This window comes from Macaca mulatta, chromosome 7 (genome assembly GCF_049350105.2).
Source record: "Macaca mulatta isolate MMU2019108-1 chromosome 7, T2T-MMU8v2.0, whole genome shotgun sequence".
NCBI lineage: Eukaryota > Metazoa > Chordata > Mammalia > Primates > Cercopithecidae > Macaca > Macaca mulatta.
The window spans coordinates 174,347,923-174,373,923 of NC_133412.1; the positions used below are offsets into that span (position 1 = coordinate 174,347,923).

General features: G+C 47.6%; 8 non-coding genes across 8 annotated transcripts; all 8 read left to right on the top strand.

The window, feature by feature from the left end:
- Positions 1–19,438: 19,438 nt before the first annotated feature.
- On the top strand, positions 19,439–19,505 carry MIR379 (microRNA mir-379). Its single transcript, NR_032505.1, has one exon. It is a non-coding gene; the product is annotated as a microRNA mir-379 (primary transcript).
- A 1,193-nt stretch (positions 19,506–20,698) lies between these two features.
- On the top strand, positions 20,699–20,780 carry MIR411 (microRNA mir-411). Its single transcript, NR_032513.1, has one exon. It is a non-coding gene; the product is annotated as a microRNA mir-411 (primary transcript).
- Positions 20,781–21,164: 384 nt separating this feature from the next.
- MIR299 (microRNA mir-299) lies at positions 21,165–21,227 on the top strand. The gene has a single exon (NR_032463.1). It is a non-coding gene; the product is annotated as a microRNA mir-299 (primary transcript).
- Positions 21,228–22,387: 1,160 nt separating this feature from the next.
- On the top strand, positions 22,388–22,448 carry MIR380 (microRNA mir-380). The gene has a single exon (NR_032506.1). It is a non-coding gene; the product is annotated as a microRNA mir-380 (primary transcript).
- A 655-nt stretch (positions 22,449–23,103) lies between these two features.
- MIR323A (microRNA mir-323a) lies at positions 23,104–23,189 on the top strand. Its single transcript, NR_032471.1, has one exon. It is a non-coding gene; the product is annotated as a microRNA mir-323a (primary transcript).
- Positions 23,190–23,395: 206 nt separating this feature from the next.
- Positions 23,396–23,483, top strand: MIR758 (microRNA mir-758). Its single transcript, NR_032686.1, has one exon. It is a non-coding gene; the product is annotated as a microRNA mir-758 (primary transcript).
- A 676-nt stretch (positions 23,484–24,159) lies between these two features.
- MIR329-1 (microRNA mir-329-1) lies at positions 24,160–24,243 on the top strand. The gene has a single exon (NR_032474.1). It is a non-coding gene; the product is annotated as a microRNA mir-329-1 (primary transcript).
- A 235-nt stretch (positions 24,244–24,478) lies between these two features.
- On the top strand, positions 24,479–24,558 carry MIR329-2 (microRNA mir-329-2). The gene has a single exon (NR_032475.1). It is a non-coding gene; the product is annotated as a microRNA mir-329-2 (primary transcript).
- The last annotated feature ends 1,443 nt before the right edge of the window (positions 24,559–26,001 follow it).

Below are 26,001 nucleotides of genomic sequence, written 5' to 3' on the forward strand. Positions count from 1 at the left end.
TTGGCGATTGGTTCTTGGTCATCTGGTGTGAATACTGCCCTCTCCTTCATGAGGACTTGATTTGGGCTTCCTACTTCAGAGCACATCAGGTAGACTCCCCCTTCTTAATTCGGGGCATTGGGGACCCCTATTCTGACTCTTCCAGGTCAGCCGTTTTCCATCTAGGCAAGCTTCAGCCCCTTATAAGAGGAGCTTAGGCTGTGTTGGTGGCAGGGTGACCTCTGAATGCTGGGGTTGGGCGGCAGTGGCAGCATGGAAGGCTTCGGGCTAGACTCTGAGATTCACTTGGTGCCTGAAAGCTGGTCTTTCAGAGGAGTTAGGTTGTCACTGCCCCCCTGTCCACTGAATTCCTTGAATAATGAGGAAAAACGACCTTTCAACATTCAGCAACTTGCAATTAATTTAGTTTTCCCATCCCTCCCACTGGTTACTCAGCCTGTGCTGGGCCTGACACAAATGTCAGCCCCTCTCCTACCTTCACAGCCCCCCGCCCTCTCCCCTAGCTTCCTTCCCACAGTCCTCTGTTCACATCTGCCCTTCCTCACTCCTCCATACCCATGCCAGAACCCACATCACACTGTCTGCTATGAGCTGCCAATTTATCCCAAAGGGCTATGAGCTTCTTGAGGCAGGTGTTCTTTTTATAATTTAATCATTTTTATCATTATAATCCACAGAAGGTCTAGACATCAGGAAATGTTAGGTGAATTAGGTGTTCATCCAGTCATTCATTTATACAAAAGGTGTTGGGCCCTTTCTGTGTGCCACAGGCTGGGTGGTAGAAGTAAGTAATCTATCTTACAAGAAGTAAGACAGATACCACCTCTGCCCTTATAGAGTTCCAAGTCTTGGATAAGAGATTCTAAGCAAATGTTTCTGGCAAAAGAATTTAATTACACTTGTGATAAGTGCTATGAAGCCATGGCTCTGGGGACCGTCATTTGCTCGGCCAGCTGGGTTGGTCCTGATGTTCCCCTTGCTTCTCGCCTTGGCTTTGAGGAGAGCCTGAGAGAAGGACAGGACTCTAGCCATGGTCAGAGATGGCCAGTGGCTTTGGCTCCCTGGGCTCAGGTCCGTGGGGTGTTTGGACATCTAGGAGGAAAGAGGAATGACTGGACCTGGGGGTTTATGCTTGGCTGTTACTTGAGTTCTGCTTGATAATGACCTGGGCGGTTGTCAGCCGTCGAACCCTGCCCTTTGCTCAAGCCCCTCACCTGTTAACAAAGTCCCTGCTGAGTGCCAGGGTTTAGTCTTCCCTGTCAACTTCCAAGTATTTCTCTCAGATATTTTGCCAAATGACAAACTAAAGGTAGACTGGAATATGAGTTGACCTTTTCTTTTTCCTCCGCTGCAGTTCTGAGTTTCTTAAAGTGGTTGCCTGAGAAACAGTGATATCCTGCAGGCAGCTGGGCCACTGGGCATGCGCTGTTCCGAGCACCATCCCTGCTGCCTCCTCCTTCTGCCTTTGTTGTTCAGTCTCCACCCAGGCACCCATCCCTCCTCTGTAGAACCCCCAGTGAGCCCGCAGGTCCCTCTTCTCATCTGCACCACCATGCCACCCAGGCGTCCCTCATCTTGGGCTGGTCTTTCTGCTCCCACCTCCCCTCTGTTCTCTTCCTGGGAGGTGGAGTTAGAGCAGCCTTTCTAGAATGCATGTCCCAGAGTCCCTGCTCCTGAAAGCCCGCTCGTGGCTCCCATAGGCCCCAGGATGGAGCCCCAGCTCCTTGGCCTCCTGCCATGCCTCCCACTACATGCCCCCTGCCCTTGTGTGCTGCCTGGCAGAGCCTCCCCGGGTCTCCGGGCGTGTGCGTCTCTGTGCCTTTGCCCCGACCCCCTCTCTGTGGCCACCCTCCCACTGCTCCATGGATGCCAGACTGCTCTTGCTTCTCTCCCTGTGGTGGGCTATGTTGCCCCACACTCTGAACTGTTGCATGGTCATGAACTTGACCTTCATTCATAACATTTGTTGCTGGGTCATGATTTGTTTAGGTGTCTGCTTCCACAACCAGACCTTCGGCTCCCTGAGTATAGGTGCTCTGTCCTGGTCATCTCAGACTCCCCCACTGTCCAGTATAGAACCCAGTGCAGAGGGGCCGATCATTAAGAACGTCAGTTGAATGAAGGAATGGGTGGATGCACAAAAGGATAGTTGTACCGTCATACTGGGGCACAAATTATATCCCTGGCGGAGAACTGGGTTCACTGGCATGGCGGAATATCACCTCCTTCTCCAGCCAACTCCACTTTGCCTTCCACCTGCGACTCATTAAGAGATATGTAACCTTAATCCTTGAAATTGCCTGGGACGGAGCATGTTTTCACTCAATGGCATGGACATGGGGATTTTATTCCTCTCTTAAATAAATCTCACTCCCCTAGGAAGCTTGGACAGGATGTGGGCAATCGAACTAGGGCTTGAAACTGAACGTTTTGCAAAAGGCCCCTTTCGAAATCTGAAACCCTGTGGCCACTGGCCAGAGCTGAGTCTGGCTTGTGGGGGTCGCGGGGGCCTCCTCTCAAAGAAGGGAAGGGAAGATTGAAAATAAACCTAGGCTGATGGTTTGTGAGACAGAATTCTGAGGTCTGGTTTTGCTTCTCTGACGAAACTTGAGTGAACTTGGCCATCCTCTTTAGCTCTTCTTTTGAGCCTTTGGCCGAAGGCTCCAACCCTCCCAAAGCCAGAAGGGAGCTTGATTTGATCCTGAAATGGACGGGACAAGTGTGCAGGCACTAGGTGGGATGGGAGCTTTGGCCCAGGTTGGGAGGAGAGGGAACTCAGGGCCAGGGCCAGCGATCGTGCAGTCCCGCTCAGAGGGTGGAGTGGCTGGAGGCTGACCTTTCTCCCAGGGAGCAGGCACTGGGTGGACCCTGACACTGGGGAGAATGAAAGGAAAATTATATCATGCCTATTGTGTGCCAGGCAGAGGCAGCAGTTCCCCTTTCATCCGGGGAATGTCCCGGGTGGGTGATGTCAGTTCCTCATTGTGCAAACAAGGAAACTGAGACCCGGGGCCCATCCCATCCACGATCAGGGCCCAGGCAGCTCTGACTCAATGTTCAGTGCTCTCTGCAGGTGTCCGGGCACTTGCCACGCAGAGCAGTGAGCAAGGATCACAGATGCAGTGGGCTGGGGAAATGGCAGAAAACAAAGGGTTAGGGTGCCCGGATGCCAGGTTCTCAGTGCTGGTGTCCTCACAACTGGCTGTCCCTATGCCCCTGCTGTCCTCAGTGGGTGGACACTAGATCTGGACTGACCCCTGGGACAGGAGGATTCGAGATGTCTTATTCTCTTTTGATTTCTTTTGTCTTTTCTCTGCCGGGAAGACACTGGTCTCTGTTCTTGGTTAAGTTCCCGGAACCATCTAAGTTTCGTGCCCCTCAGCTGTAAAAGGGAAGTGCATTGCGTTTGTTTATTCTGTAAAACTCTTGGTGTGTGCCATGGTATGCACTGATGACGAGCACATGTGTGCGGCCCTGCCCCCATGGAGCACATACATGGTCCTTCAGCCGGAGACCGCGCTGGGAGAACTCAGGGGTTCACTCCCGGTCGGAGGTGAGCATCTGCCTCTGCACAAAGGAAGGCATTTCCTGAAACCCCAAAGGCCCCGCAGCCCCCGCACGTGGAAGGAGTCACTCTCCTCCATGTGGGGTGAGCCACGCTGGCCTTGTGGCATACACGCGTTCTCTCCACCTGCTTCTCCAGCCTGAAGGGGACCTCAGTGTCCTCTAATGACCTTCTTGAAGAGAGACATTTCCTCCCTGCCTTCATTGGAGCCTTTAGACGGAGCCAATGACAGCCCAGCTCAGGTTGTTTCCCATCTGTGAAATGGGAAGAGGGAGGATGGCGCTAGTCCCTTGCCCTCACCACATGGTCCGCTACAGAGAGGAAAGATGTTTCCATTCTGATCCCCACACACCTCTACCCCGTCCTTCCAGGCTCCTGATCCTCATTGTAATTTTGGGGCTATTTGGTGATATTTTCTTTGTCCTTGGATCTGAGGCTTCTACCAGCACGTGTTTTTTCAACATGACAAAGTAAAAGCCCTGGGCCAGGCGGGGTGGCTCATGCCTGTAATCCCAGCAGTTTGGGAGGCCGAGGCAGGTGGATGACAAAGTCAGGAGTTCGAGACCAGCCTGACCAACATGGTGAAACCCCCTCTCTACTAAAAATACAAAAAATTAGCTGGGCGTGGTGGCACGCGCCTGTAATCCCAGCTACTCAGGAGGCTGAGGCGGGAGAATCGTTTGAACCCAGGAGCTGGAGGTTGCAGTGAGCTGAGATCACGCCATTGTACCCCAGCCCAGGCAACAAGAGCGAGACTCCGTCTCGGGGGGTAAAAAGAATAAGACAGCCCTGCTCCTGCAGCAGGGGCTGAACCCCATCCCTGACAGATGTTTCTGGCATCAGCAGCAGCTGGTGACCCCGGCCAGCCCCCTGCCAGCCGGGCTTGCTGGCAGCCACTCAGAGGGGACAAAGGCCATCCTGGGCACATGTGTCCCTCCTGTGGCCTCCCTTCCTTCAGCTGCCCGCCCCCACCCCCAGCCCCACCCCCACCCCATTGCTGCTGGGCTCCTGGCTTCATTTATTGATGGACTCTCCTGTGGGGTTCTCTGGGGAACCCCAGCCAGAGTTCAGACTTCAGAAAGGGCCGCTTAACTGACTCCCTGTGTCCCGGGGTTCCCCTGTCCTCCTCTGCGACCCTGGTCCCTGGCCCCCTCATTTGCACGCAGCTGTGCTATACGTTCCCTTTGCATCACCCCCCACCCCCTGCTCCCTGCAAAACCCCACTGCTCTGCAGGCCACAAATCCAGAGATTTAATGCCCCGGTGAACTGTGGGTCACGTTCCTTGGCTCAGCTGTTTACTCAGCTGGTGGGTGCTCATCAGAGTTGGAGAAGCCATATTGGGGGGGAGGGGTCCCAAAGGCAGCAGCAACCCCTCTAAAGTCATGGAGTTGGGTGCCAAGGGCCACCCGGGGCCCTGCGGTCCCACGCTGCTGCAATAAAGGTCTCCTGGCTTCGCCTCCCAGGCTTCCTCCTTGCCATCCTTTCTCGGGGACTCTGGCTGTGTGGCCTGGGTTTGGATTTGTATTGTGAGGAAGAAGAGACAGAGTGGGGTGTGTGACAAGGGCTGGGGTAAGCAGGAAATCAAGCCTTGCTAGTTGGTTTTCTGGAGTGGAATTGAGCCTTAAGAAAAGAGACTTGTGAGGGCCAGGTGTGGTGGCTCATGCCTATAATCCCAGTGCTTTGGGAGACCCATATGGGAGGACAGCTTGAGGCCAAGAGACCAACCTGGGTAACATAGCAAGACCCCATCCCTACAAAAAAATAAAAAGATGAGCTGGGTGTGTTGGTGCACACCTGTGGTCCCAGCTACTCAGGAGGCCCTCGGGATGCCCCTCTACCCTGACTTCTAGTATGGCTTTGTGCCACTGTACTCCAGCCTGGGTGACAGAGCAAGGTCCTATCTCTAAAAAAAGAAGAAAGAAAAAAAATGAGCCTTGTGAGCTGGAAACAAGGGAGGCAGAGGTCCTTCGAGTTCCCCAGCCCAACCCTGCGGGACCCCCAGGGAGCTGTCCCTCCCTCCCTCCCTGCTTCCCTGACACGGGTGGAGTCTGTGCTGCCACACTGGCCACCTTGCTGAAGCCTGCCAGTGCCGCAGGGGGGTGTCACTGGCCTTCCTTACAGAGAAGGAAACTGAGGCTCAGATGAATGCAGACAGCCTAGGCCTGCGCCAAGTCTGGGGTGCATCTCACGTCCGCACACCTGCCTCCAGTACTGCTCACTGCCCCCGGGACACACAGGTAGGGGATTGAAGCAGAAGCTGGCAGCGGCTCTGTCTGCAGAGGCTGGTTGCCTCGTCTCCCATCTGTGCGCTTGGGTCAGGGCCCCTTTCACGAGCAGGCCCCCGTCCGGAGAGCACTGCAGCACATGTTCACTGTTTGCTCAGCAGGATGAAAGAGCTTACCAGACTTTCCTGGCCAAGTTGACCAATTGGTGATTTTTCATAAAGCCCCACAGCAAAGCATCTGGAAAGCTCCTTTCCTGCTCCTGACAGTCACCCGAACAGCATGTTTCCAAATCCACAGAACATATGGGCTGCAGAGCTGAGAGCCTTGCTCCTGGCCCAGCCAACAGAATGCCGTCTTCTTTCCCTGGCGTGGGCGCAGGGGCCGCTCTCAGCTGCCTTGCCCCCAACCTTAGAGCCTTGCCTTTGGTACCCGCTCGCTTGCCTCCAAATTCCTGCGTCCAAGACCTCAGGGACAGCCCCCGTTGGGTACTCATCTGCTATTAATACCAGCTCATTTCTTTCCCAGCAAGGAGAGCCTGGCTGAGTCAGTCCCTGGGCCAAGATTGGTATGGAAGGAACTCTACTGATATGAGCAAGGCAGTGAATAGGCAAAGCACAGCTCCTGAATCCAGGATCAGGTCATAGCCAGTGGCTATCAGAGCCTCAGACGGAAGAGCCAGCGGGAAGCCCCAGACCCACCTGGCTGTATGGGACATTGACCCAGCACAGGGAGAAGACCCAGGTGGATATAAGTTGTAGTTACTCTTCTAGTTCTGGGTTGGAGGCTGGGCTTATCCATGGGCACTGAATCCTTAAAAAGTTAAATGAAGATGCTAAAATAGAGCCACTTATGGACTCATGTTGACTGGTGTCAGAATAAAGTCTACAATCAGTCCAATTCTGTGTATATCTGAGTTTGAGGACAATGATAGTAATAATAACCATAGCAATAACTTGACTGGTCTAAACCTCAATGCATTGCTCTACTTGGCCAAACCTGTATACCCCCCTTCCCCCAAGTTCCTTTATCTCGATGAATGGCCTCAGTAATCCTGAGACCAAGGTCTGCTGCATATTCTTCCTCCCCTGCACCCTCCAGGAGCAATCCATCACCAAGTCCCATCAGCGCGACACCCTGAATGTCTCTCCTCCACACTTCCTTCCAGTTGCCCCTGCCTGGTGGGGCCTCATCCTCCCTGTCTGGCTCCATTGGATGCCCTCTGCTTGCTTGCCTCGTCTCTGGCTGTATCCTGTGGGTGACATGCATGCATAACCGGCGCCACTTAAACCCCCCGGTGGGCTCCAGGGTGCACCAAGCCATGCCATCCCATTGGCCCCGTGTCCTTTCCTTTTCCTCTCTTGCTCCAGCCTTACTTGTAATTCCTCAGTTCACACCTCCATCATGTCTGTCAGTCTCAAGATCTCCTCGAAACCCCCAGCCCTTCTCCAGACCTGTTCAAGTGCCCCATTCATCACTCCCCGTGTGCAGTTCCGTAGTTGTCCATTTTGCATTGACTTCCCAGTATCCGGAGGCAGGAGCCGGCTCTGACCCAACTTGCCATTCCCAAAGTACCCTCTCAGTGAATGTGGCAGGTCCCCCTGCCTTGTCAATAAGTCATGTGATTGGGCAGGTTGTGTGACTTGTCCCTCTTGTCTCAGAAGGTCGTCCTGCCCAGAGCCTGTGAAGGTGCAGTGGCCTGAGCCAGGCTTCCAAGAGGACAACCGTGATGGGCTCAGCGTGTGCGTTGCTGGGTAAGCTCTGCTTTTCCTGGTTACACTCGGAAATACTTGTGTACCTGTGACTAAGGGCCAAACTCGGACTAGATGATAGGCGATCAAAGATGGGCTTTGTGACAGGCTGGAGTGCCTGCGATGGCCTCAGAGAGGGGCTGGAATGCATGTGCTTCTCACCAAGAACATTAGCAAGCAGAGGCTGGGTCATTTCTAACAGCTGCTTCTCTGAGTGGAGGGAAGGGCTGGCTAGAGAAGTCCCTCATCTCTGGTCCCACCTAAGAGGTGGGAGTCATGTTACTTTGCAGCTGACCAGATGCAAGCTTGAGATGGGGCCCAGGGTAACCTTCACATCCCTGCCCGAAGGCTCTTTTAAAAATTATGTAGCTAATTGCATTCTATTAACTCATTACCGTAATGGAGAGTGCAATAAGCAGGGGTCATGTATGTTTTCCCCATAAAATAACCTAAGCTAATGACTGACATTTATTGCACATAATTTTTAAAAATATTTTTCCCATTAAAAAATAAATATATGTTTATTATACAGAGCTTGAAAAATATTGAAAAGAACAAGTGTAAGAGCAAGACTCTCCCTAGTTCCCCCACTCACAGATCACCATTGCCAACATTTTGGTGGCCAGCCTCAGCCTTTTGTTTTTTTCTATAAATTAGGTGTGTACGTGTCTGTGTGTGCTTAATTGAGTTTATCATTGCCATCTTGTCTTCCATTTCCACTAATTATATATCCTGAACATTTCCCAAGCCATTAAGCAATTTCTTATCTTGTGCTTTTTAATGGTTACATAGGGTTCTAGCAAATGGCTCTATTGTAATTAATTGGTTTGCTTTTATTGAATATTTAGATCCATTTAGAAGTTGAATTGCGCAAATCGGGAAGGACATCTTTGTTTATTCATCGTCATATACGTGTCTGGCTCACTTTCTGCAGTTCATTCTGTGTCAAAAGGTGTGAGCGTTTTATGGCCAAATTGCCCTCTTAAAGCTTGTATCAACTTACATTCTCAGAATTAGTTTGAAAAGTGCCTGTTTCTCTGGGAATTATCAAGGTTGTTCACCTTTGCCAATTTGTCAAAACACAGTATTTCGTTCTTTTCGTTGGCAGTTCTTTTATTACCTGTGATAAAAGACATTTCCCCCTGTCTCTTTTGGTTATCTGTATCTGAATTGCCAGTTCAGGTTTTTTTTTCATTTTTCATTTAGTTTTTACTTTTGTCAAAGTCATGCATATGCATCGTTTTAAGAGTCAGATGGTTGTAGAGCAGCAGGCTTCCAACTCCACCCTAATTTTCTGCTTAACGGAAGCAATAGTTTTTAACTCCTTTAACTGATTCTCTTGACATTTACATCCGAATATCTAAGTAACATTGTTTTTCTCTTCTACTTCTTGATTTTCTTTTTCTTTTTTGAGGCTTAGGCATTATCGTGACTTTACAACTGTAGAAGATGAGGATTTGACTCCTTGGCCTCACCGCCCCCTCCTCCCTTCTTTCTGTGCACCATCCTCAATATATTTAATACGTAGTTCGGGCTTGATCCAAATTCAGAGTTCACCTTTTTATGAGAGTGTAAGCACTCCTGAAATCTGAGCGTTAGCACTACAATTTACCTTTCCTTCACGACTATTTTTTCTCTTGGAGTTAGTAATTATCTTGTATTTTTTTTCTCTTTGATTGGTTAGTTTTTTTGTGAGCCTAGCTGATTTATCCCTAGCCTGTCAATATATTCAAACACATTATTTTTAATTTTTTAAAAAATGTGTTTTATACTATCTAGAAATGTCTTCCCAGAGCCTTCTGGCCGGTTTTGTTATGAACTGGGTGATCTTTAGGGTTCTGGATACCATCTTGGAATATCTTTCACATTCTCCTTCTGAGGATTCCTTTGATCCTCTCTCTTTAGCTGGATTTTGTAGATTGCCTACTTTTGTAGATTCCATGTTATCATCCTTTTTGGTTTACTCCTTTGTTTTGCTAGAGTGCATCCTCTAGCAGTTTCTGTAGAAATGCTTAATGGAAGGTAAATTTTTAGAGCTCTTTCACATCTAAAAAGGAAAATATCTAGCCCACACTGACATTGAAAGATTGGCTGAGTATAGAATTCAACGTTAGAAACCTTTTTTTTTTTTAAATTTTGGCTCAGATTTTGAAAGAACAAATCATTATCTTGTGGCTTTCAGTGTTATTGGTGAGATGTCTTAAGTCTTTGTGATTCCTCATGCCTTCTATGTGAATTTTTTTTCTTCCTTTCTGGAACTTGTAGAACTTTCTTGTTGTCTTCCAATGTTTTAAAATGTCATGTGTTTGTGTATTGATGTACATCTGTGTTTATCCATTTTTCCAGGTTCTTTTAGCCTGAAGACACTTGTCCTTCAGTTCTAGAAACTTGTCTTGAACAACTGGTTGGATCATTTCCTCATACTTGTTTTCTCTTCCTAGCATTTCCTTCTTTTTTTTCTTTCTTTTCTTTTCTTTTTATTTTCTCCCCCCAACCCTTTTTTTTTTTTTTTTTTTTTTTTTTGATGGAGTTTCATCTGTTGCCCAGGCAGGAGTGTAGTGGTACGATCTTGGCCCACTGCAACCTCTGCCTCCTAGGCTCAAGCAATTCTCCTGCCTCAGCCTCCCAAGTAGCTAGGATTATAGGCGTGTGCCACCACGCCTGGCTAATATGTGTATTTATGGTAGAGATGGGGTTTCATCATATTGGTCAGGCTGGTCTTGAACTCCTGACCTCAAGTGATTCACCCACCTTGGCCTCCCAAAGTGCTGGGATTACAGGCATGAACCACCACGCCCAGCCTCTCTTCCTAGCATTACTATTGTTTGTATGTTGGAACTCCTGACTAGTTTTCTAATATTTCCATATTTTTCCTTTGATTTTTAACTTTTATTATTCATGTTCTGTTTCTAAGAAGGATTTCCCTATCTTCATGTTTTAACTTATTTTCATTTCTGCTTTCATATTTCTAATTTTTAATTTTTAAATTATATTCTAAATATTATATAGCATTTTGTTTTATGAGTGCAATTGCTTCTTTAATATCTCTGATAATATTAATAATAGGTCTTTTGAAATTTTTTTCTCCATGCAGAGTAGGCAAGCTTCATTCAGTTTACCACTTTGAACTGGAAATCGTTTACCCATTTTGCTCTATAGGTGTGTTCATTTTTTATTTTGATTTTGTAAGACCTTTTTTAACAAGAATAGTAACTCTTTTTCTGTCATATGTTACCTGGATCCCCCACTTTTTCATTTGCCATTCCATTTTGTTCATAAATTATTTTTTATTTTAAAAATTACTATGTTCTAAAAATTTATCATTAATTTTTCCTTACAATTTCTTCACTTGCATTTTTCTTTTGGCTCAGAAAGCCCTTTCCCAAACTGAACTTTAATTTTTTTTTTTAGTTCTTTCATGATTTCATCTTTTATATTTGAATCTTTACTTATCAACTTAATTATTGTGAGAAATAACTAATTGTTCCACTTCCACATTTACTACATGCTAGATACTTTTATAGTTTGGGTTCTTGTTCTGGTTTTCTATTATCCATTGGTTTGTCATTGCTTTATTTTAGTTTGTTGTATTATTAAAATGTGTTATTACTCAGTAGCAATAGTCTTCCTTAATTCTTATTTGTCAAGATTTTCTCCGTTAGTCTTATTTGTATGTTCTTTCAGATGAACTGTAGTGATATTGTAAAGTTAAAAACATTCTTTATGGATATTGTGTGGAACTTTATAAAGCTGTCAGTTAATTTAAAGAGAGTTAATATTTTTTGAAACAGGCTTTGCATGATATTTTGCAGCTTTATGTATACATATATATTCATAAGTTGTCAAATTTGATAGATTCACAATTTGTTACTTTTATTTCAGGAAATTAAGTGTGGCTTCTATTGTGAATTTGATCCACTTTCTTTATATTTTGTAACTGGTTGTTATTGGTATGTAGGGAAGTGTCTATAAATTTATTGTTACTGTTCATCTCACTGAATTCTCTAATTTGTTCTGCAAGTTTCTAGTTGAGTGTTTTGGAATTTCTAGGTAAAGAGTCATTCATGGCTGGGCATGGTGGCTTATGCCTGTAATCCCAGCACGTTGGGAGGCCGAGGTGGGTGGATCACCTGAGGTCAGGGGTTTGAGACCAGCCTGCCCAACATGGTGAAACCCCATCTCTACCAAAAATACAAAAAAATTAGCTGGGCGTGGTGGCGGGTGCCTGTAATCCCAGCTACTCTGGAGGCTGAGGCAGGAGAATCGCTTGAACCCGGGAGGCGGAGGTTGCAGTGAGCCAAGATCGTGCCACTGGACTCCAGCCTGGGCGACAAGAGCAAAACTCCGTCTCCCAAAAAAAAAAAAAAAAAAAAAATGAGTGATTCATATCTATATATAATGCAATTTTTGTCTGTCATTTTATCTCATCTATTTCTTTTCCTTTGGCTAGATCTTCTAAAACATTGTATTATTGATAACAGAAATCTTGTCTTGTTTCTGGTTTACTTTTAAGTATGGTTGCAAATCATTTTTTAGTTGAGATTTTTTTAAATAAATGAAGTATTTATACCTAGTTTACATAAGACTTTAAAATCAGGATTGGAGTTAGAATTTTATGAAATGTTTTTTTGATATCTGTAGATACCATGTTGTGTTTCTTTGTTGATCTGTTGATACAATAAACTGTTTCGTAACTTTGAAACATTTTTGGATTGAATTCTACTTGATTATGGTGTATTGTTGTTTTAATATACTACAAGATTTGCTAGGCTAATATTTCATTTAGAATTTTCCAAATCTATTTTTTTGTTGAATTTGAGTGTCAAAGTTATGCTGACTTTGTAAAATAAATTAGGCAACATTCCCTCTTTTTCTGTGTTCTGTACCATATATGCATTATTTGAATGATTTAGTCCAGGAAAGCTTGAAAGAACTCACCTATGTGACTAGCCTGGGATAAGTCTTTGGCAACGTCTCTTATTTCTTCTGTATTTATTGGATTCTTTAGGTTTTCTACATCTTTAGAATTTTTGCTTCTTTTTCTAATATAGCTCAGTGTTTAAATGTGCAGGCACTGGAATCAGACAAATTGAGTTTAAGATTTTGGCCCTCTCATTTTCCATGTGATGGGGACACTGTGTCACTTCCCTAGTTCTTAGTTTCCTCATTTGTTAAATGGTTAAAACGAAAGCCTCCGAGGGCCCTAACAGGACCGGTGTGAGGATTAAGAGATATAGTTACCTTGCACTGGTTCTTGCACATAATGAGTGCTCACTAATGTTTTTAGATATTATTTATCCTAGAAAATAATAGATTTTTATGAGATTTAAACATTTATTCACATAGGATTATAGTATTTTTATACTAGAATTTTAATGTATTTCCATGATTACATCACTTCTGTCATTCTTAATTTTGTATATGCATACTTTATCACTTTTTTATTAGATGACCTGGAAGAATATCTGTTTTAGAGGTTTTTCAAAGAATCTGTTCTTGGGATAACTTGTCAGTTCAACTGGTTTTTGTGTGCCTGTGTTCAAATTAAATAATATCTGTCTTTATTGATTTCTTTCTTCTGCTTTCTTTGTTTTATGGATTTGTCCATATATGCCCTATTGTTATTCTTCTTTAATAATGAAAATATTTCACGGTATGAACTTGCTTCTGTTTGCAATTTTGACTGCATTTTCATATGGCTTAATATGTAGTCTTCAGTACCTTAAAATATTTGTTATAAGGCTTCTTATTTCTTCTTGTTATTAGAAGAAATAATTATCTGAGTTAAATTTGCAAAAGTAGAGCTGATTTTAAAAAATTAATTTCTAATTTTTTAAAGTTGTAAGTTGTTTATACTTTTAATTCAATTGTGGTTATCTTTTATTGTGGCTTGAGAATGTGGACACAAATTCTACTTTGGGGGAATTTATTGATGTCTTTTTTCTGCATAATATAATTGATTTTGTAAATGTTTTTTGTGGGCATTTAAAACTAAGATGTACTCCTTGTTTATAAGGTATGGATTTTGATGTAAAGACATTTAGTTTTATTAGCTTTTTAGTCTTTATTTGGATTTTCTTAGCAAAGAATTACGTAATGTATAAGCAACCGTATTTTGAATCTCAATCTAAGAGTTTACTGGACGTATCTGGCTTTTGTTTGTTTCATTACATTGCTTGGAACTTTTTGGACGGTGACCTAATGTTGATGAGGTGGGCTTCTTTCCCGTTTTTCTCATGTTCTGTTAAGTTTGTTGTTGCTTCTAGATTTGGGGTATGCTTATCATTGACTTCCTAGCTATTTGACATTTTTAGGACTGAAAGAGTTTTGGAAACGATGTTTCTATTTTCCTTGTTTGGGTGCTATTTTACTTCTAATGCAAATGTTCATGAGTGCCATGTCACTGTTGTGGATTATACCTTCCCTCTCTGAGAGGTGTTTAATGACCTGAAATCACAGAAGCACATCTGTTTTCTTTTAATTTGTGTTCCTGAGCTAGGTAGCCTCACTTGCTCATGTAATTGTTTCTGGAAGCCTGTAATGAAGGCAAAGTGTTGTTTGAAAGTTGAGCTGGAGACTTGCATGTTCCAAAGAATTTTGCTCCTCGAGAGCTCAATCTTCCAGGCAATTTCTAACATTCCATGGATGTTCTTTAGTTTTGTTCTTTTCAAACACGCAGTCAACTGCCTTAAATTCAATTATTGAGGCCAAAGACGGGCCATGTTGGGTCCGCCTAACAATGCCCATGTTTATACTAATTTCTGAAGCATATAGGAGATCTGTCCACAGGTGTCTGTGCATATAGACCTGAAGCATATAGATCTGAAGCATATAGGAGATCTGACCACAGGTGTCAGCAACTTTGTTTTTCCATTTTCCACTTATTTATACAACAGTGGAGCAAAATGTAGTTAAATACTGGTTTTCAAAGGCAGCCAAACCCTTTATTCAGACCAAATATTACCCAGAAGGCCAGTAAGTAAAATAGATCAAGTCAGGTCTGCCTTGTTTGGGGCTGTGCAGTGACCCCAAGTTGTTGGTGCTGGGCACCCTCCTTAAAATGCTATAGGGGACCCCAAATGCCCCTGAGATTACCCTTTGAAAGCCTCTGCAAAGAAATATTTAAATAATTGCACAAGCAAACTGAAAAAAAAATGGCTATGTATGCAAAACTGGGGGTGCCTTTGACTGCTTGCTGGCAGTCAGCTGCTGTCTGCATTCCGTGGCTTGGGGGATGTCCGTGCATGATTGTGTGGGCTACCTGGGATTCCAGTGCATGGAAATTGAGGCCATCCTGTTTATCCCTGCCATCCCTTGGCTTTGGATTTTCTTGAGTTAATTTATTTAAATTGTGTTCCAAATAGACAACATATAGTTTCAGTTGGAGTCTTTTGACCCAAACTGAGCATTCTGTTTGGAAAGAACGTGTAACCCATTTACGTTTGGTCCCTTAATTGTCATGTTTGCGCTTTAAACAAAAATTGTACTTAATGCTTGTTTTATTTTTTTCATCCTTTCTTCCCTGCTATCTTCTGTTATATCACAGAGACTACATTTTTTTTTTAATTTTAATTTTCTCTGTGATTTGGAAAGTACATAACCAGTTTCTATGTCTGTTGGTGCTTACATTTCAGTTTCTGAAAAACTACGCTTACATCTATTATTTCTCTATGGTAACAAATGAAATAGTGTTCTCTGACTTTGCCCTGTGTGGAATAATTAAGTTTCATATTCATCTGCTTCCTCCCTTTCCTCCCACTGTTACACCCTCCCAAACGCTAAGGAAGGTGTCGGTGAGTTTTATCCCTGCCTCCCCTACTAACCATCCCCCTGGTCCTGTGCCTTGTGCTTTGGGGGGCACAAATGGCCTCTCTCTGCCTCTGTGGTCTGCCCTCCCCCTTGCAGTAGGTGAGGCTGCTTACTGTTTCTGGACCATAGATCGTGTAGACCTCAAATCCTACTACTTCATGCACTTCTGAATTCACCGATCAGCGTTGTGTGGGTTGAGTATCTGTTTTTCCCTTATCCAGCCTGTGAGCCCCTGGAAGGCAGAAGCACTGAGTCAGCCTCAGCCTCTGCACAGGGCAAATGCTAGAAAATGCATCAATGGTTGAGTATCCAAGAGAGTACCTGGGCGAGCCAGTGAGAGGATGCGTAGCTGAGGAGTGGATGACTCTGTGAAGGAGTGGGTTCTTCAGGGAGAAGAGTGTGTGCAGGAGTGGGTGAGTCTGTGCACCTTTGCAAGAATGGATGGGTGAGGGAGTGGAGCAGTGACTGGGGTCTGGGGAATGAGAAGGGTTGCCAGCCATCTGCGGTCAGCAGGAGCTTCCAGGCCCAAGTTTGGTGTGTTGGGAGGCTGGGTGAGAAGGTGGGTCCACTCACCTCTCTAGATACCCAAGAGGCTAGTGGGGACCCAGGCCGCTTTCTCCAGGAGGACACGGATGCTTTTCGCGTCTCTCTCTCATACTCCTTCCTTCCTCACCATGCTGTGGCGTGCACGGCCTGTGCTGGGAGCTAGGGGTACAAAGCTGAGGCCAGTACAGCCCTTTCCTGCCCCAGAGGGGTTCCCATACCAAGGGAGGACCTGAGTGAGTTCCCCCCACACTGGAGCCCCCGCTTGGCTCTTCTCGTGTTCTAGTCCCTTTATGTTTACAGACCTCAAGAATCCACCTTAGCTCCCCTCACCTAGCTGCCATCTGCTTGGTGGCTTCTCTGTATCTCACTTCTTTGTGGCTTCCAACCCTACCGCTCCACCCAGAGAGCTAGGTACAGATCATCAGGGGCCTCCACCAACTGCCAACTCAGAATCTCCACTAGGATTTCTTGGTGGCACTTCAACCTCAGCACACTTAAAATTAAGTGTGCCCCACCAGCACTTGGTCCACATCTAGTGATCCCCAGCCCCGAGAGTGGTCCCACTCTCAGCCAGCTCCCGGGCCAGACACCTGCAAGGACATCCGATGTTTTCTCATGGCCCACCATGCCTTGTCCACATCTGGGCTGTTGCCAAGTCTCTTGTGCTCTTCTTCCTAAATATTTGGAAACATGGCCGCTTTCCTGTCTCCATGACTCCTACCATCCTCTCTTTGGGGTCCTGTACTCTTTCTTCCTGCTCCTACTCGCAGCAACACCAGCCAGAGATTTCATATCAGCCAGAGAAATCTTGTAAAAATAGGAAGCTCGCTATGTCCTTTATCAGCTAATAATGGCTTCCCCTTAGCCTGAGGAGAAGTTTGGAATTTTACCTTTGTTTTAAGGTCCTGAATGATCTGGCCCCATCCAGCTCCTCAGACTCATTTCTGGCATGTTTCTGGCTCCCCGGGCTCAATTCACATGGATACTCATCCAGACCACGCCCCATCCAGACCACACCCTATCCAGACCACACCCCATCCAGACCACGCCCATCCATTCCACGCCCCATCCAGACCACATCCTATCCGGACCACACCCCATCCAGACCACACCCCATCCAGTCCACACCCCATCCAGACCACGCCCCATCCAGTACACGCCTCATCCAGATCACACCCCATCTAGACCACACCCCATCCAGTACACACCACATCCAGACCACACCCCATTTAGACCACACCCCATCCAGTACCCATCCCATCCAGATCACACCCCATCTAGACCACACCCCATCTAGACCACACTCCATCCAGTCCATGCCCCATCCGACCACACCCCATCCAGTCCACACTGCATCCAGACCTCACTCCATCTGGTCCACATCCCACCCAGACCACACTCCATCCAGTCCACACCCCATCCAGTCCACACCCCATCCAGTACACAACCCATCCAGACCACTACTCCATCCAGACCTCACTTCATCCAGTCCCCATCCCACCCAGACCACACTCCATCCAGTCCACATCCCATCCAGTATACAACCCATCCAGACCACTACTCCATCCAGTCCACGCTCCATCCAGTCCCCATCCCACCTAGACCACACTCCATCCAGTCCACACCCCATCCAGTACACACCCCATCCAGACCACTACTCCATCCAGTCCACAATCCATCCTGTCTACACTCCATCCAGTCCACACCCTGTCTAGTACACACCCCATGCAGTCCACACCCCATCCAGTCCACACTCCATCCAGTCCACACTGCATCTAGACCTCACTCCAGCCAGTCCACACCCCATCCAGACCACTATTCCATCCAGTACATGCTCCATCCAGTCCACGTTGCATCCAGACCACTCCTCCATCCAGTACGTACTTCGTCCAGTCCACACCCCATCCAGACCACTACTCCATCCAATCTGTGCTCAGTCCAGGCCAAACCCCATCCAGACCACACCCCATCCAGTCCACTACTCCATCGAGTCCATATCCCATCCAGACCACTACTCCATCCAGACTGCACTGCATCCAGTCCACACCCCATGTAGTTCACACTCCCCCAAGTCAACACCCCAGCCAGTCCATGCTCCATCCAGTCCATGCCCCACACAGACCACGCTCCATCCAATCCACGTCCCACCTCGACCACTACCCCATCCAGTTCATACTCCATCCAGTCCACTCACCACTCTGACCATGTTCATCTGACCCATGCTGCATCTGGTCCATGCTCCATCTGGTCCTCTGCTTTTACCCTACAGTGTCCACTCTTGTCCTCTCTCTTATTGGCTTAGTCCCCTCATCCTTCACCTTCAAATCTAAACTTCTGAGAAGTTTTCCCTGATTGGCGAGAACCTCTTGTTAAATGCTGTCAGCTCCTTCACAACACTTTAGCCTCCTCAAATTTTGAAACCAATTCTCTGCAATCACTATTTTAATGTTGGTTTCCCCCACAATGCTGGAAGCTACAGGAAGGCAGAGACTGTGTCTGATTTACTGTCTAGCTGCAGCACCTCACAGATGTTCAGTAAATATAAATTTATTTCTATGAGTGACCACATGGAAAATGTGAGTGGGCTGCAGTACAGGTGCAGGCAGGGTCGGGGCTCATGCACCTGAGGCAGAGTCGGGGCTTATGGAGGAACTGCCATTTGCTTGGGCTTGACAGAGATGTAAGCAGACATTGGCTGTGGGTGGAGGAGTAGTGCCAGCAAAGGCATGTGGACAGTGCACGGGGTGTGGAGGGTAATCTGTTAGACTGGACTAGCTCATGTGTGGAGGGAGCAGGGGAGGATGGTGCCTTGAATGACTTCCTAAGGAGTTAGGACTTCCAACAACTGGGTTGCAGGACCCAGTCTACACTGGGGTTCAGGACTTTAGAGGACAACCGTGCCCTCCTGCAGGGCTGCTGAGGGGTCTGCCCTTGTCCTTTCCCTGGAGGCTAACCAATCATTGCTTTGCATCCCATTCACATGGGATAGTTGTGCCATGAAAGGGGATGGAGAAAATTAAGGAAGACCTCCTGAAGGAGGTGGAGAGGTTGATGAGGAGGTGGAGGAACACAGTGCCCACTCAGCTCTGTGGTTTGAGTCTCCAAAGGTGGTCTAGAGCATGGTGAGGACCATCAGAACTTGGGTGTGCTTGGGAAGTTGTTACCTAGAGGTTGAGGGACCCCCTTTCATATGAGGAACTGTGCCCTTAGAGTGTCCCGTTTGCCATGCAGAACAAAACAGTGCCCTTTATCTCGATGAAGAGATAGTTGACCACATGATGGCCAAAGCATGGTCAATAGTGTACACTTTGCCTTGTCGCAATCTTTCCGAGTTGACATGGCCTTCCTGGAGGAATTACCACTTAGGGTAGAGGCATCCCTTCCCCCGTCAATGCCGCTGCCTCACATTGGAGGAGGGGTTGTTTATGTTCACCATGTGCCTGCTTCCAATGCCAAGTCAGGCCTCAGAAAGCTTTCTGGAAGTGACGCCAACTTCAGGGGCAAGGCCCTGGTTCTGGGGTCAGCACCATTCCGTGGTTCCTGAAGAGATGGTAGACTATGGAACGTAGGCGTTATGATTTTTGACCTATGTAACATGGTCCACTAACTCTCAGTATCCAATCCATCCTCGGAGGGCTTCCTGGAGGTGTTGCCAGCTTCAGGGAAGAGAACACTGGGTTTAGCTTCAGCACTGCTCCACGGCCATTTCTGTGGTTCATGGTTGATGTCTGACTTGTGCAACAAGGCCTGGCTCTTCTGGGCACTAAATACACTCTCTGGGGAGTTTTCTGGAAGTGATGCAACTTGGGTCCAAGACACCGGTTCCAGCCTCAGCCGTGGTTCTGGAAGAGATGGTTTGCCATGTGGCCTATGCGAAAGGAGGGATTTGTGTGACATGGGCTGCCACTTCCCAGTAGCCTGCCAGCTTGGGAGGGCTTCGTGGAGCCAGTACTACCTTCAGGGGGACCCACCAGTTCATCCTTCATTCCGCTGTGTGGCATTGAAGAGTTGCTTTCCTGTGTTGAAGTTTTCTGTTTATACTAATGTCCACCTCTGATCAATCTTACATTCAGTCTCAGAGGGTTTTCCGAAGGCAGTGCCAAGTCTGGGAATGAGACAGTGGTTCTGTCCTTAGGGAGGTGGTTGACCAAAACAACTCCTGCTTTGTTCATGAAGATGGCATGGTGCTCATCCAACCTAAGAGGACCTCCTGGAAATGCCTTTGGTATTGAGGCAGATATGGCCTTACAGCACTGTTTTTTTTGTTTTTTGTTTTTTTTTTTAAATGCCCAAGACTAGAGCTCACTAATAGGTAAGATCTGGGCTTCAGTTGCCCAGTACTGTTTCTTGGCCTGGTCAGTGTAACTAGACGGATGTTCTTTGGTTGCACATGGGCCATTTTGCATTTCTGATTTTCTCCCCACTCCCCCAACCAGCTCTGTTAGCCATGTGGCATGTCCTCCCTCCCACCTACCCACTCCTTCAGACCCAGCACAGTGTGTCTGGCACATAGCGGGCACTTAATCGGTATTTATGGAGTGATGAAATCCATGTCATCATCCACTTCTTCTCAGTGGAACTTTCAGCCTTGGAGGGCTTCCTGGAGGAGTTGCCAGTTTTGGGGATGAGCCACTGCTTCGAGCATCCATGTCAACCCCTGACCATGAAGACGAGACTCCTGGCCTGTGTGTGCTTGTGGCATGATGCATGTGCTGTGCTCAACCTCCCTTCTGGTTCCACCCAGCTCAAGGCCTTGGAGGGGTTTCTGGATGTGTCCTGAGCCTTTGTCCTCGGCGTCTCTGTGTGGTACTTGGAGAGATAGTAGACCGTATAGCGTACGCTTTATCTGTGACGTATGTAACACGGTCCACTAACCCTCAGTATCAAATCCATCCCCGAGGCTCCTGGAAACAACGCTGTCTTCGGGGAGGAACCATTGGACCCACCACCACTTCTCCATGATACCCGAAGAGATGGTTTTCTGTATGGCATGTGTTTTTCTGCATGATGCAAAATGGCATAATCTCGCTCCTCTTAAATCAAGTTCTGCCTCGGGAAATCGCTCCATCCCTGGGGAGGAGACCTTGATTCTTTCCGGAATCAGTGCCATTCCATGGCGTTCAATGACGTGGTTGACTACGCAACACTTATTCAGTAGACTCCGTGACCTGCTTCTTCTCAGCTTCAAGTGCAGCCTAGAAGAGGCACCCTCGGGCAGCTTCGTGGACTTGAGCCTTCTTCCAGCCACAACCACCATCGTGCGGTACTTGAAGAAATGGTTTACCGTCCCACATACATTTTCAATATGTATGTGGGACGGTAAACCGCTTCTTGGTATCCAGCCCAGCCATCCAAACCTCCGTGAAGAAAGCCTGCAGTTAGAGGAGAGCCACGGGTCTCGGCATCCTCGCCATGCCATGGTGCTTGGCGGAATGGTAGACTCTTAGATGTGTGCTTTCTCTGTCAATGCTTGTGACGTGGTCTTCTTCTCAGTGCCAAACACAGCCTCCAGTGGCTTCATCAGGACAAGGATGACCTCCAGGAAGGTGTCCTGCTGCTCATGTTGGCACATCCCTCTGGAGTAATTGAAGAAACGGTGGCAGGTGCCACTAATGTTCATGAAGGAGGGATGTGAAACAGGCCACCTCTCATCCTCAAAGCTCTCCTCAGATGACTTCAGGACAGTACGCCCATGTAGGAGCAGATATGGGTCCAGGAGACGATGCCACTCCAGGTACTTGAAGACGCACTGACTCATTTTTGTCTTTGCTGATGCGTGTACAGTCTATCTTTTTTCCATCTCAAGTCTAGCCATCTCGGGGGAAGATGCCCCAGCTCTGGACTCAGCCCTGATCCTCATGAAGATCTGATCGACCCATTGTGTATGTTTACAGAGGAAGTACCTCCGTGGCCCACTTCTTCCCTATCTCCAGTCCAGAACCCTTGCTTGGAGAACTTGCTGAAGAAGCTGCCAGCCTCGGGGACAGAGCACTGGTTCTGGCCTCTTCACTGACCTCACGGTACCTGAAAAGGGTTCAGCCACACTGCATGTCTTTTCCCCATGACGTATGTAACATGGTCTACTTCTTTTCGAGTATCCCTTTCAGCCTGGAAAGTCTCCAAGGAGGTTATGTTAAGCTCAGGAGACGAGGCACCAGTTCTGGTACCAGTACTGCCTCGGGGTACTTAGTAGAAGTTGGCCATGCTTCATATGTTTTACTTACAACGCATGTTACTTGGTCCACCTTCCTATAACAGCGTGCACCTTGGGGGCTTTCTGTAGGCAGTAACAAGTGTCAGGCGTAGCACTAGTTCCAGCGTCATCTCCATTCTTGAGGGGTTCCTTTGTGCTGTGTCCACTGCATCTGTGGCAGACATTGCATGGTGGCCTCTTCTCAATACTGCATCAGGCCTCAGAGGGCTTCCTGGAGGTGATGCTAGCGAGAGGAAAGAGACACCGGCTCTAACATCAGCCCTCTCCAAGGTACCTGAAAAGATGGTTGACCATAGAACATGCGCTATCTCTGTGTCGTATGTAATATGGTCCACGTCTTCTCAATATCAAATTCAGTCACAGAGGGCTTCCCAGAGACAGGCAAAGTCACCTTCATGGGAGACACACTGATCTGGCTTCAGCACCATTCTATAGTCCTTGGAGAGATGGTAGAGCAAAAAGCGTATGCACTGTTGAATGACAGATGTAGCACGGTCCACTCATTCTCAGCATCAGGCAGCCCTGGGGCTTCCTGGAGGCCTTGCCGACTTGAGAGCCGGGCCTGCGTGGTAGCCACTATGCAGTGCAGGTCACCGGGTGGTTGGCTGCAGACCCTGTCCTTTATTTATTACATTGGCCATTTGGTCCACCAGCCAAGAACTCAGCACCGGTCCCAGCCTTACAGGGCATCCTGGAGGTGGTAGTGGCATTGGATGTGAGTTTGTGGTCATTGTCACGTTGCCGGTGGCTGGTAGTTCATGATGCACATTGTGAGGGCTTTCTGGAGGTGATAGCAGGTGAAAGGAAGAGAGCCAGGGGTCACCGTCACTTCCTGGTATTTGAAGATGCGGTTGACCATGGTGTGTACGCTTTATTTATAACGTAGGACACATGGTCTACTTCTTCTCAATATCACGTCTCGCCTCGGAAGACTTCCAGGAGGTGATATCAGCTTTGAGGAAGAGCCACTGTCCTGGTGTCAGTACGGCTGCTGCTTGGTACTTGGAGAGAGGTGGTCCGTGGCGCGTTCGCTTTATTTATGGCGCACATTACACGGTCGACCTCTTTGCAGTATCTAATCCCGCCTTGCAAGCTTTCCTGGAGCTAACATCAACTGCGGGGGGAGGGGGGGGGCACTAGATCTGCGCTCAGTGCAACCCAGCGGGGTTTGTGATGTGTTTGTCTTGTGTGTGACGATAACTCACGTGTGGCAGCCTTCTTCTCAGCACACTGCTCTGGCTTGGCGGCAGGGTTAACTTGCGGACAAGGAGCGTGGTGTCAGCACGTGCCTGGATACGTGAGATGGTTGACCAGAGAGCACACGCTTTATATGTGCCGTTTGTGACCTGGTCCACTACCCCTCAGTATCTAATGCCCCCTTGGAGAACTTCCTGGAAGAGGTGTCAACTTTTGGGGAAAGAGACAATAAACCGGGGCCGGCTGCACTCTGCTAGACTCTGAAGAGAGCATCTGCGAGGCGTTCGCGTCACGTGTACCAAATGTGACTGAATTGGACTGATTTTCACTCCAGTCTCTTTCCTTGGAGGGCTTCCCAGATGTGGAAGCATCCAAGTTCAAGGGGAGGGGCATGCTGTCTATACCATCCTCAAATCCTCGAGTGATCAGCTGACCTGAGTGTGTGCACTTCTATTTACAACCAAGGGCACCTGGCCCGCCTCACCTCAGTATCCACTAGGTCCTTAGCAGGACCTTTGGTGGAGTCAGCCTTGGTTTGGGGCATCTGTGCCTCTCTTGAGTAACTGAGAAAACATGGCCCTGGGGGTTAACCCTAAATGTGATAGCTCCTGTGACCAGCCTTTCTATGGCATCACCACCTCTGGCTGTGATGTCAATTTCAAGGCATGCCATGGGGTCTGCTCCACTGGGGTACTTGGACAGGTGGTTGGCGAGCAGCATGCATCCAACTCTTGGCTTCCTCCAGCAAATCTACTAACTAACGCTCAGTGTGCAATTCCATATTTAACAGGACTTCCAGGACTGAATGTCAAGTTTGGGGAAGAATCAGTGGTGTTCCTTGTCAGTGTTAATCAGTGGTACCTGAAGGGAGGTTTTCTGGGTTTCTGTTTCTTTAATGAGGATGAAACACACCTGGTTAACCTCTTTTCCAGTATCAAATCCCATCTTGGAGGCCTTCTGGTCCAGACCTCAGCTTCAGGGAAGGGCGTTACTCTCAGCTCCAGTTCACTGGACAGAAATCTATGGTTAACCACAAAGCCTGTGCCGTATTATTTTGACTGATGTCATCTGTTCTACTAACCCCAGTGTCCAATCCGGATTTAACAGGACTTCCAGGACTGAATGTCAGGTTTGGGGAAGGAATCAGTGATGTTCTTGTCAGTGTGAATCAGTGGTACCTGAAGGGAGGTTTTCTGGGTCTCTGTTTCTTTACTGAGGATGAAACACACCTGGTTAACCTCTTTTCCAGTATCAGTCCCCACCTTGGAGGCCTTCTGGTCCAGACCTCAGCTTCAGGGAAGGGGTGCTCTGGGCATAAATAAGTAGACATGAGCAAATGGTGACTGCTAAGCGTGCTCCATGTTTCTGAATTTTGCCACCAATTGCACTAACCCTCAATGTCTTATCCCTTCTTAGGAGGACTTTTCAATGTGGTGGCAGCCTGGGGGAAGACAGTATCACCACGAAGTGTCATGGAACATGCAGGTGAGTCGTCTGTGGTTGCCTTCGTCGTGCTCCCAATGGATCGTGTGTGTCATTCAGGCTCTTTTGGCATCAGACCCTGCTGCTGGGGGATGCCTGGTTCTCGCCACACTCAGTGATGGGCTTGAATGAGCCAAGCCCACCGCAGGGGAATGCCAGTTTGATGGGAATCATGCCCTGGACAGACAGCGCAGGTGTCCTGCACACCTGTCCCCAGCCTGCAGTTTATTCTGAAAGGATGTCCTGAGTATAATGACACCTTAGAGAAGAAAAGCTGATTCTGAGGTCAAGAGGAGACCTCGGGGACCCTGGAATTGGCCTAAGTTGGGACCTGTTTATTTCTAACAGGAATTGTGGAGTTGACTTATTTTAAGTCTGGAGAAATCCTTGATGTCATGCCAACTTGAGGGGAGGGCATTGTCATCAGCCCCGATCCAGGGGAAGGAAGTGGATGGCCCACCATGGGGCCCCCAGGAACACACCTGCTTCACTGACCAGCACATCTGACCCATCCTTGGGGTTGTGTTTCTGTAGATGGTTCTTCTTTGGGGTGCTTGAGGAGAGGTTTCCTTTGGCATATCTATTTCTTTTATACAAATCATTTCTGCGGACCACTCTTCAGTATCAAACACACCAGCTCAGAAGGCTTTGGGATAAGACAGTAGTTGTCAAGCCCCTGGCCAGGGTGAGTGGGCCGGAGATGGGTGCTTCTCCTGTTCTGAGCATCCTGTCTGGCAGTAATGCTTGGTGCCCGATCCTTTCCAGGAGGACTTCCTGGAGGTGATACCGGCCTCTGGGGAAGGAAGTGGCTCCCTGCTAGCTCTAAGGCTAAGGCACAGAAGTAGGTTTTTCTGGTGCTGCATTTGTTTTGATGGCACTTAGTTGTGACTGTGGGTCCTCAGCTCATCCGTGGCATTTGGGGAGGGGACTTGTGGGGAAGGAGGGTGTCAGGTTCTGGAGAAGGCCAGGTCTTTCCATCTCAACCCTGCTTTTTATAACCAGAGACAGAACATATGAGGTAGCACCAATGACCACCGTTGCCAACTCTTCCTACTAGCTGATACCCAAACACCGTTCCTTCCAGCCGAAAAGGGCCCTCATAAAGAGAGGGCAGAGAGAGAGAGTGTCAAGGCCATGTGACAGCAAGCAGTGTGCTGTTGCCTCTGGCGTATTCAGGTTAGGCGGCTGCTGAGTCCATGCAGAGTGGGTGCTCT